The sequence below is a fragment of the Polypterus senegalus genome, chromosome 10, assembly GCF_016835505.1.
Source record: "Polypterus senegalus isolate Bchr_013 chromosome 10, ASM1683550v1, whole genome shotgun sequence".
In the NCBI taxonomy this organism is placed as follows: Eukaryota; Metazoa; Chordata; class Cladistia; order Polypteriformes; family Polypteridae; genus Polypterus; species Polypterus senegalus.
In genome coordinates, this window is record NC_053163.1 from 22,142,094 (window position 1) to 22,154,922 (window position 12,829).

The following is a 12,829-nucleotide window of genomic DNA, read 5'->3' on the forward strand; positions in this document are numbered from 1 at the left end:
CCAGCACACCCCCGTAACCCTGTAGTTAGGATATAGCGGGTTGGATAATGGATGGATGGATATTTATGCCTTTGCCTGTAATGAATGCTAACATGGAACTTTCATTTTCAAAACTGGGACTAGTTAAAAACAGACTGAAATCCACAATGGGCCAAAACAGACTGAATCACCTGTCTCTGATGTCCATTGAAAGTGATATTTTGCACAAACTGGATTTTACCAGCCTCATCGTGGACTTCTCTTTCAGGAAAACAAGGAAGAAAACCTAGAGGTAGGAAAATGTGTATTTGCTGTGTGATTGTGATGCTGTTGTGTTATTACTTTGAGTTACTGTATTGTATTTTCATGGGTCTTGTTTTATTTGATATGTGTGATTTGGCCTCAGTAATATAGCGTGGCCTGTATACTACTGCCATTATTGTACCTGTTGGTTTAGAAAGCTAAAGGCGGTTATTAACTTGCAGATCCACTGTTAATGCCTTTTATCTGTGGAGTTGCTAGTTATAGTAAAGGCTGTCAAGGTTTCCCTGCGGATGTTTGTTTATGTTGGTGCTCCCTGGGTGGCGGCATTTCGGCTATGTAATATTTCCAGTACGCTATTACACGTGGCATTAAATTTTTTTTTTCTGGTAAAGCATTATGAGTAAGTGGGGCTGTCTATATCCTCTGCAATAGGGGGCCCATGACCACCTTAATCCGCCTCTGACTGTATGTCGCAATGCTGATACAGAAATGCACAGCAGCGCGGCTGGAAAGCAAAACGTTAAGAGTGTCGCTGTCCTCAGCCAACCATAGCAACTGAACAAGTTGCCAACAGGCAGCAAACACTCGTTTCCTCGTGACATTTGAGTTATTTTCATCAAAATAATCTGAGAAAAGTATAACAACTTATAAAGTTACAACTAAGTACCGTAAGAAGTTAGTAAAAATACATATTGTTATTAAGAAATTTGAAAATGAACTAAATACCCTGAAAGGTCAATTATCAAATATGGAACATATAAGGGACGTCGGGCAACCCTAATTATTATTAAATAAAATTTTCCAGCAATTCTTTTTATGCACCACAGTGAAGCGCGCTCATATACACACTCTCGTCCCGATCTTACGTCATCCAGCGGCGTCACTTCCGGTGCTGATATAAAAATGAACTATTAGTGACATCGATCGCTTCAAGTCAGACACAGACTTACAGCGAGTGACGTAAGTCGCATTATTCAAACACTGCGCTAAACGTCAGGAGCTAAAAAGGAAAAGGGCTTCAAACTATTAGTTTCATGCCACGTCCACATTTATAAATTAAGTATCAACATATTTGTGTGTTAGCCAAGGCTAACGTAGTGATACTGGTAATGTTTAGTCCAGGGGTGCACAATACGTCAATCGCGATCGACCGGTACATCGCCAAGGTAGTGCAGGTAGATCGTGCTGCATTAAAAAAAAAATTAAACGTTAGTCTATTATATATCCTCCCTATGGCATTTGCCACTTGATTGACATACAGGGCGGCCAGTCTGAGATCTCTTTTCTTCTAACACACTGGTCGTCCCGCACGCACGATCAAACGCGCGAGTTAGCCTTCCAATTTATATCGACTAAAAAGGGATTTTAAAAAATTGTTTGGGGAGGGTATGGGCTGGATGTGGAATTGGAAGTGGATTTTTTTCTCACAATTTCACAATCTAAGTGTGTTTGTCTGACGTCCGAGGTTCGATCTCCGATGAGGGGTGCACTGGAGTGTGTACGCCTGACGAGCCCAAAAAACGGCGAAACACGTGTCGCGTACTCTTTGCATTATATGACAGTTAACTATGTAACATTCTATGATATGCTTCTCGTAAATGAGAGGGCACCCGTGGCGGATATCTGCCGACTTGCAGACCGACCACACGCGTTACCTGGTACCACCCATACAATCAGATTGTGATTCAGACTTCGAATGCTATATATAATTTTTAATGTTGGTAGGTCATTTCGACCTGGTCATTTTAAAAGTAGCTCGCAAGCCGAAAAAGTGTGGGCACCCCTGGTTGAGTCTGTGTCAATCGTTACAATTTTCCTAACATTTTTTGTCTAACAAGGATTCCAAGAAAGGAGACGTTACCGTTGGGACTGAGTGGTACAGATCAATGAGGAAATGCAAAAAAGTCTCAGTTTGAGCGTAAGGGAAAATTTACTCTGCAGGTTCAGTGCAGGCGAGCACATGAGACAGGTTCCTGTTCGTCAAATTAAGTTTCTGTCAACCACATGATAATACTATGATCTAATTGTCTCCTGTACTGTATATACACAGCTCTAGGCCTACAAGTATTTCGTATGATATCCCATAAATACATAGAGTGTAAAAATCTGTGAATGTAATGGGGATTCATAGAAACATTTTCACACGTTCTGTAATCCTTGATATTTTAAATGAGTAAAGTGAGATTAATGTTTGCTACAATTTTGGTGTCAAGTCAATACTTAGTGCATATGCATTATAGATTTTTTGTTATATAAAAATTTACAGGTTTTATCACTGTACTCATTCAGTCCATTTTATAATAAAACTTCCAATAATTTATTGCTTATAGAAATAACATTCTAATCTTTATCTGTACTTACTCTGTGTAATGTAACAGTCGGAGCCGAAGCGTAGTCCTCGACGATTTTATTGTCCCCCTTCTTATTGCCCGGTGCGTTATCCTCCGTCGGTCGCGTTCTCTTCTCCAAAATCTCCGGTCTTGAAAGTGAAACGGAGAAATTGTTCCACTCAAACAACGTAGGGACCGCTCCCTTCTTCAGCAGACGCCGCCCGGTCTCAGACCGCGGCTCGCGAACATCCTCTTTTTTAAAATGCCGGCTACAAACTCGGGTATGTTGACCAATTGTAAAGCTCTCTCTCCGGATAGCGACGATCCATTTAAATCGGGTTTCCGCATCGGTGGGGAATGTATGAAAACTAAGTACTTTGTTATATTTACTGGAAGCTGAACAAAAAGGTACACAACAGTGTTCAGCTGTAGAGCTCTCTGCACGCTGAAGCTTAAACTTCTTTTTCGCGGACATTCTCACAATCGCCACTAAACAAAAATCACGGCTGCAATATGGAGAAAGGAAATGGCTGAGCGTGCTGAGATCTTACCGGAAGTACGTCACCACTACCTTGCGCGTGTATCCTGTTCTCAGCCCACTTCACAGATCCGACTGGTGGAGTTGATGTAACGGGTGTAGTGGCATTGTTTGAGTTAGAACTTCAGCTTTTTTGGTACCCAAAAAGAAGATTCATGCTACAAGCCAAATACGATCTAGACGTTTGTGCTTATCGGAAAACGTTTCATACAGTTACAGATTAATAAACGTGATATTCTTTAGATCAGGGGTGCCCAATGCGTCGATCGCGATGACCGGTAGATCGCAAAGGTGATGCAGGTAGATCGCGTTGCATTAAACAAAAAAATGTTTTTAGACGTTAGTCTTTCATATATCCTCCCTATGACATTTGCCACTTGATTGACATACAGGGCGGCCAGTCTGAGATCTCTTTTCTTCTAACACACTGGTCATCCCGCACCCACGATCAAACGCGCGAGCTACTGCAAAACTCCGGCTGTGATCTAGTTAGCCTTCCAATTTATATCGACTAAAGAAGGGATGTAAAAAAAATTCTTTGAGGAGGGTATGGGCTGGATGTGGAATTAGAAGAGGATTTTTTTTTCCCACAATGTCACAATCGAAGTGCTTTTGTCTGACGCCCGAGGGTCGGTCCCCGATGAGGGGTGCAGTGGAGTGTGTAAGCCTGATGAGCCCAAAAAATGGCGAAACACGTGTCGCGTACTCTTTGCATTATTTGACAGTTAACTATGTGACATTCTATGATCTGCCTCTCGCAACTGAGAGGACGCCAGTGGCGGATGTCTGCCGAATTGCAGACCAACCTGACGCGTTACCTGGTAGTCTATATGTAATTTTTAATGTAGGTAGGTCATTTCGACCTGGTCATTTTAAAAGTAGCTCGCAAGCCGAAAAAGTGTGGTCACCCCTGCTTTAGATTCTTTAGAAACAGAAGTTGTGAGTTCACCAGAGAAGTGAAGGGAAACCCTGTGTTTTAAAAACAAAAAAATGTTTCTTCATGTGCTTCGGGGGAGGTTTCCCTAGCATCCTTACTAACTGAAGTTGGAGATTTAAAGAATGCCCATATTATTAAAATTAATAAATTAGAGTCTGTCGAACCCCCTGTTAAAATAAACTGATATTCAGTTCGGAATATCGCCTGCTACGTTGAATATTTAGGAAAACAATTCTTGGGAATTAATAAAACAGTGGAATTATCACAGAAAGAAGTGGATTCGCTAAAAGCGGACAATGACTCGGTACGCCATAAATGCGGTGAATTAGACAGACACTGTGCACCGTCTCGGCACAAATAACTCTGACAAGAAGGCACGGAGAGTGTTTGTTCAGTTTATTTTACACACCCACCGAGACAAAATTTGGAAAGACGCTAAACTTTATTCACTTTTCAAAGAAAATCACATTCGTATTTTTGAAGATTTTGCTCAAGCAGATGAAGAAGCAGGAACAAGTTGTGGACAATAATAGGGCAAGCGAGAAAATAAGGGAAATGAAGTGGAGTTGGATTTAGAAGCCGCTCTGCTTATATCGAAGGAAAAAAAGATTTCTTAAAACAAATAAATTAGAAGGAGACCCGTGTTGTTTTGTGCCTTTCATCAGAATGCCTCAATGGGACTAGAGTTCATACAGCCTGTTGAAGACATTTTGAATGTATAATGTATTCATTGCTGTCCATTTAAGTAATACATTGGATGTTTGGTTTGAGTATAATATTTTAGTTATCTATTTGTATTCAAGGTACTTTAAGTATACGGTAATATATTAGCTATGTAATTTAAAGTGCACATGTTATCTTTAAATCTTTCTCTTTTTTCTCTTAATATCTGAGCGATCTGCGATGCTACTAAAAGGAAAGCTTTAATATTTCATTATAAAGCCAGGAAAAAAATATTTATTTTTTGCAAGAGATTCACTCTTGTATAAGGGATGAAAATTTTGACGCAGTCAGTGGGGAGGTAAAATATTATTCTGCCATGGCACTAACCATGCTGCTGGGATAGCTGTCTTATTTGATTGTAGATTGAATGGCACTGTGCTTGAACAACACTATTGTACTGAAGGAAGATGGATAGTATTTGTTTTAAAATAGGGAGAATATCAGTATATTTTTGGAAATATGTTTCTTGGGCAGCATGGTGGCGCAGTGGGTAGCGCTGCTGCCTTGCAGTTAGGAGCGGGTCTGCGTGGGTTTCCTCCGGGTGCTCCGGTTTCTTCCCACAGTCCAAAGACATGCAGGTTAGGTGCATTGGCGATTCTAAATTGTCCCTAGTGTGTGTTTGTGTGTGTGCGTGCCCTGCGGTGGGCTGGCGCCCTGCCCGGGGTTTGTTTCCTGCCTTGCACCCTGTGTTGGCTGGGATTGGCTCCAGCACACCCCTGTGACCCTGTAGTTAGGATATGGCGGGTTGGATAATAGATGGATGAGTAATGTTTCTTCCCTAAATGGAACTTGCTCTCAAGATACAGAAAGAATGATAACAAATTAAAAAATTAGATATCCTTCTGCTTCACTTATAATAGGAGACTTAAATGAAGCTCCTTGTTTACATTTTGACAGACATCCTCCTAAACAGCAGCATACAAAATGTAAACACAGGTATTCAGTCTCTTTGTGATTCATTATCTTCATCCGATGCCTTCAGAATTTTTCACCCGGATTCTAAATTCTTCACTTGGTTCAATGCTAATAAAACTCTCAAATTCCGAGTAAATTTGTGGCTAATCTCACATTGTTTTTATCCATATGTCAAGAATTAAGAAATTGCACCTTCTCCCCTAAAAGATCATTGTACTATAGAACTGGCGTTAAATAAAGCAGGTAATAAAAAGAAAACTGATACAAACTAATGTTTAAGAAATATCCCAGATGTCTGAGGTGCAGGAAGCAGAAATCTACAATGCCTATTGTCAAGTGTCATTACTGATTGCTGACAAAAGCACGGTTGGCATTTAATGTTGTCAAAATGTATGAAGTATTGAACAACTTTGTTTTGGCAGTCTGCATAACTTATTCAGTGTAGAGGGCAGCCAGGTAATGCTGCTGTAGCCTATATAGAGGAGGAATTTAATGAGGGATAGAAGTTGTCTTAGCGCTCACTGCAATTTTTTGTGGTTTAGGAAGAGAAGCTCACTCATTAGTGCAATAAAGCTACAGTCCAAGTCCTTCACCTCTTGGCTTCTTAGCAAATGGATCATTTTATTTCACTGCTGGCACATATTTGATACATATATGAATGTATGTGAATTTCCCCTTGGGATTAATAAAGTATCTATCTATCTATCTATCTATCTATCTATCTATCTATCTATCTATCTATCTATCTATCTATCTATCTATCTATCTATCTATCTATCTATCTATCTATCTATCTATCTATCTATACAATGAAGGCAACAATCTATCTCTCAATGTTGACAAGACAAAAGAGATAATCGTGGAAAATCCCACTCAACCTCAACGGTTTAGATGTGGAGACTGTTAGGAGTACCAAGTTCCTTGGTGTGCACATAACTAAAGAACTTACGTGGACGCATAACACCTCATCACTAATCAGGAAAGCCCAGCAGAGACTACACTTCCTGAGGCGGCTGAAGCGAGCAAGTCTTCCCCCGTCCATCCTCACCATGTTCTACAGAGGCACCATTGAGAGTGTCCTGACCAGCTGCATCACTGTCTGTTATGGCAACTGCAACATATTCGACCGCAAGCGCCTGCAAAGGATAGTGAAGACAGCAGAGAACATTATTGGGGTGCCTCTTCCTTCACTAAAGGACATATTTTACAAACGCAATGTCCACAAGGCTTGCAATATTGTGCAGGACTCTTTACACCCCTCACATGGACTTTTCACGCTTCTGTCATCCAAGAGAAGAAGCTGCAGCATCAAAGCCAAGTCTGCCAGGGTGCAGGAGAGTTTTTACTCCAAAGCTGTCAGACTCCTTAACGCCATGCTGCCACCTGGGATCTTCCACCTCTAAAAACAGAATTTTTATACATGCAAGCCATTTTTCTGCAAAGATGAGTGTGCATGTAGAAAAGAACTGAAAATCTCATACTGACCTTTAAGTATTTTGACATTCTTGATATCCTTCTGCTGTAAAACATTCTGACCTGTAATTGTTTACACGTCTTAAACAACTATTATCATACACTGATCATTTCTGTATTATCTATATCTATTATTTATTTATTGTATTACATATCTGTTGACTATATTTATGTATTCAGATTGCAAATACCATACATTGCATCAATGTTCATATTGCTAACTACACGTCAATATTGCTGCTACTTTTTTTTTGTTTTGTCTTTGCACAATGTCTTGTTTGTGTTTTAATTTTAAATTTTCATTTTAATTCTATTTTTAATTTATTTTTTGCACTTCATGTTGTTACACTGTGGACCCTGAGCTTCGCAATTTCGTCTATGTGTATACTCGTATATGGTTGAGATGACAATAAAGTTCGCTTTGACTTTGAAATGAAGTATAGTGTGTCACATCATCCACAGACATGCCAAATAGCTTGCTAGTCTCTACAACTGCTATCTTGTCCTTCATGACTTTGGGATGCCAAGAGTGGCATTACAATACTGTGGGAGGGTATTTTAATGGCACTGTCAAGAACCCAGAATTGACCAACAGATGCAAAACTGTGTTACACATATTTGCCAAATGGTGTGCTGTGACAGATTACAGACAGATAACGTTGTGGCCGGGTGACCTGGTAGCACAGATGGTACTTGCATACTTGCAACAGCAGGTTGTTTTAGAGTTGAGATTCTGCAGACTTTAAAGGAACACCATTGGCTGACTGAGCATATCCTGTATATGAGTGTAAGTATTTGCTGACATCTGTGCACTATTCAGCCATGCACAGGTACAATACCGGTACAATCAAAGCCACCAGAAAGTTTGCTTTCTCATTGAAATCACATCCTGGGAACTAAAAAAAAAACATTTTGCATGCCTGTGGGTGGGTCTGAGAACATCTTGGGGGAAAACACAGCTGTTGTGTGTGTGCACACTGGGGGACGCCGCGGTTGATGTGTAAACGAGTGGGACTGGAAGATGATCAGCTTAAAACAAATTGCAAAGTCAGACTGGCAAAGGTCGAAAGTCATGGTGATAAAACTAAACCACACACCACTTTCAAGGGGAGAACCAAAAAGAGCTTTTCTTTAAACAAAGCCAAACTCAAAAGCCAAAATGGCTTTTAAATTAAGCTACTGAAAATTGCATGAATTTTCTTTATCCAATCAAGGGATAACTCCATGTGAAAAGACAGCTTGTTTATATGTAACAAATGTTTACATCATTCAAACAACAGGTCAGTCATGTGACTGTGTGTTGGTGTCACATAAACACAAAAATAACAAACTTTTAACATCATTAAAAATGACATGGAACACAAAATAAATAGAAAAATAAGGCTCTCCAGAAAAACAAATAATAAAGAATAATCATAATCACAACATAAGCAAATTCATTGTTACGTGTTGTATATATTGTGATTAATATAACCAAGGTGGTGGGAGGCCATCAGAAATAGCTTGTGAAGCAGACCTGACTCCCACCAGTCAGCCCAGAGGTGGTGCACTGAAAGGCTTCCACATACAGTGGGTACGGAAAGTATTCAGACCCCCTTCAATTTTTCACTCTTTGTTATATTGCAGCCATTTGCTAAAATCATTTAAATTAATTTTTTCCCTCATTAATGTACACACAGCACCCCATATTGAAAGACAAAAAAATAATTTTTGAAATTGCTGCAGATTTATTAAAAAAGAAAAACTGAAATATCACATGGTCCTAAGTATTCAGACCCTTTGCTCAGTATTTAGTAGAAGCACCCTTTTGAGCTAATACAGCCATGAGTCTTCTTGGGAAAGATGCAACAAGTTTTTTACACCTGGATTTGGGGATCCTCTGCCATTCCTCCTTGCAGATCCTCTCCAGGTCTGTCAGGTTGGATGGTAAACGATGGTGGACAGCCATTTTTAGGTCTCTTCAGAGATGCTCAATTGGGTTTAAGTCAGGGCTCTGGCTGGGCCATTCAAGAACAGTCACAGAGTTGTTGTGAAGCCACTCCTTCGTTATTTTAGCTGTGTGCTTAGGGTCATTGTCTTGTTGGAAGGTAAACCTTCGGCCCAGTCTGAGGTCCTTAGCACTCTGGAGAAGGTTTTTGTCCAGGATATCCCTGTACTTGGCCGCATTCATCTTTCCCTCGATCGCAACCAGTCGTCCTGTCCCTGCAGCTGAAAAACACCCCCACAGCACGATGCTGCCACCGCCATGCTTCACTGTGGGGACTGTATTGAACAAGTGATGAGCAGTGCCTGGTTGTCTCCACACACTGAGGAGAGGCAAGACACATGACAGCCCGCATGGAGTTTGCTAAAAGACACCTGAAGGACTCTGAGATGGTGAGAAATAAGATTTTCTGGTCTGATGAGACCAAGATAGAACTTTTTGGCCTAGAGTACCAAGAAGAGAAACAGAATAGGTGAGGGTTGGTATCAAATTCTAACTCTCATGTTACGTATGTTTTAGTGCTAATGACTAACAACAAAGATGCAGTCTGTATAGATAATCAGCAGCTCTAGTCAGGGTGTACTGGTGTACTAAAATGAAGTGATGAATCTTCAGCCTGGATTTAAAAGCTGAGACCGAAGGGGCATCTCTTATAGTAGCAGGCAGACCATTCCACAATTTAGGGGCCCTGTAACTAAAAGCTCGACCTCCCACTGTTATTTTATTAATCTTTGGAATCATAAGCAGACCGGCATCTTGAGATCTTAATGTGCTCTCTGGTTTGTAAGTCATGATAGGTTCAGAAAAGTAAGCCGGACCTCAGCCATTTAATGTTTTATATATTAAAAGGAGGATTTTGAAATCTGCCCTAAACTTAACTGGGAGCCCATGTTAGGATTTAAGACCTGGAGTTATGTGTTCGTATTTGTTGTTCTTGTAATAATTCTTACAGCAGCATTTTGGATTAACTGGAGGCTGTATAAAGAATAGTTTGAACATCCAGTGAACACCGCATTGCAGTAGTTAATCCTACTAGAAATAAATGCATGAATTAATTTCTCAGAATCCTATTTATTTAGAAAGCGCCTTAATTTCCCAACATTTTTAAGATGGAAGAAAAATGATTTTGATAACTTTGTAATATCCGCTTTAAATGACATGCTAGAGTCAAAGATAACTCCGAGATTGCAGGCTGATTCAGTAAAATTAATGGTAATTCCAACAGAGTTAAATGATGACAAAATATTGTTGTGATCAGCATCATTCCCTCCAACAATTAACATCTGTGTTTTATCTGTGTTTAAAGACAAGTAGTTCTCATCCATCCACTCCTTTAATTCACTAACACAACTAATTAAAGACAACATCTGAGAAACTTCATTTGATCTAAATGAAAGATATAATTGGGTGTCATCTGCATATGAGTAAAAATTAACATTATGTTTCCTAATGAGAGATCTCAGTGGAAGCATGTAAAGTGAAAACAGTAAAGGTCCCAGTAATTAGCAGCCAAACAAAATGACATACAAAACAAGCCAACACATGGCAGCAACCTGTGTCCATCATACAGTATTCTTCTTATATAATACGCTACAGTGGCTGTTTGTTTGTCTGTCCAGGATTTTACATCACCTGTAGCTCACAAACCGTTTCAACTGTTGACCTGAAATTTCGTATACATATACTACGTGATGTCTACTATCCGCTTTTGGGGTGAAGCTCCAAGATAATTCCTCTTTATATTTTTATTTTATTTTCTTGTAGAATCAAGGGCAGCTCAGGTTGGAAGGATGGGAGACAAATTCAGAGATGTCAGATTGTGTTGGTTTGGACATGTGCAGAGGAGAGATGTTGAGTATATTGGGAAAATATGTTAAGGATAGTGCTGCCAGGAAAGAGGAAGGCCTAAGAAAAGGTTTATGGATGTGGTGAGAGGACATGCAGGTGATGTGTGTGACAGAGCAAGATGCAGAGGACAGGAAGATAAGGGAGAAGATGATCCACTGTGGTGACCCCTAACGGGAGCAGCCGAAAGAAGAAGAAGAATGAGTAGAATCAACTCTTGGCAGTGACCGGCAGGGCTGCGCATGTGTACAGACGCCATTCTCATCCCTACCACCTTCGCCGTCACTTCCCCTACCTCTTCATATCTTAAATCATTCTTAAGACAGATTGAAAACTTAAGTGCCAGGGTAAGTGAAAAATGAAGGAAAACGTACTAATTAATTGCAACACAAACACTGACTTAATTAGTTTTAATGCGAAAAGATGTCAACGAAAGAAGAAAAGAAGCGGCCCGCTAGGGTGGAGAAAAGAAGAGCTTCTCAGGAAGCAGCAAGCAAATGCTAAACGTACAGAGAGAGAGTATACCCAACATTTCTCCTCTGCACATGTCCAAATGTCTTGCCTCTCTGACTTTGTCTCCCAACTCTCCAACTTGAGCTGACCCTCTAATGTCCTCATTTCTAATCTTATCCATTCTCGTCACACTCAATGCAAATCTTAGCATCTTTAACTCTGCCCCCTCCAGCTCGGTCTCCTGCTTTCTGGTCAATGCCACCGTCTCCAACCCATTTAACATATCTGGTCTCAGTACCGTCCTGTAGGCCTTCCCTTTCACTCTTGCTGATTCTTACATCCATCCATCCATACATTTTCCAACCCGCTCAATCCGAACACAGGGTCATGGGGGCCTGCTGGAGCCAATCCCAGCCAACACCGGGCACAAGGCAGGAACCAATCCTGGGCAGAGTGCCAACCCACCGCAGGCTGATTCTTACAATAAAGAAAATCAATAGTTTTGGAAATGTCTGCTATGGCAGAATGAGAGCACCAACAAGCCATGGTATTAAATGACGGGTTTATTTAACACCAAAAATCGGCTTTTAATGAAGAAACGGGTTTAAGTGAAATTGGTTGGAGGCCCAGACTAAGCTGGTCATCTGTTGGCTCATTCAAATCTCACTTCTTTTTGGGTGCCATTTAAAGAAAGAATAAAGCAATTCAGAGGACTGGGTCTTAAAAGGCAAGTTCATTTAAATGAAGGGGAAAGAAGCTGATGAGCAGCAAAAATTGATTACTAATCAATAAAAGTGTTATAATGGAGACACCTGCCCCAGAGCATTATCGATGCAGGGCTTCAGCCTTCATTTGAAATCTATGTTTGACTCCTTTGTTTGTTTAATACTTTTTCAAATATAACTTTGAATGGATCATCTTCAACCAACGCCAGACAAGTTCCGTCCTTTCTTTAAACGTGTCGGTTACGTATAGTGTGTAAATAACGGGCCGCCTGTGTATGACACATTTTCGTTATTGATTAGATGCCACTTGCTGAAACTGAAATGGGAAAGAAGTGAACCGCTCGCTTTTTGAAAAATTTAGCGTCGTTATTACCTCAATCATTTCAAGTTACGGACAAAAAATGGTTATTTCTCGGGTAGAGCAACACTTGCCATTTAATGAGTGGCCGTTAGTCTCTCTGACTTGAGCAAATGCAGCTCATTGTACACTGCGGGGATTTTCAACTGCGATCTGTCCAACTGCAGAGAGATCAGCTTTTTACATGAGCTGCTGTCAGCAACCTGAGAAAATAAAAAAATAAATAAAGTCGCTTATGTCAAGTCGCTGAAAATATCGCTAGGCTCCTTAAAAGTAAAATCGCTAGGTACACCAACAAAGTCGCC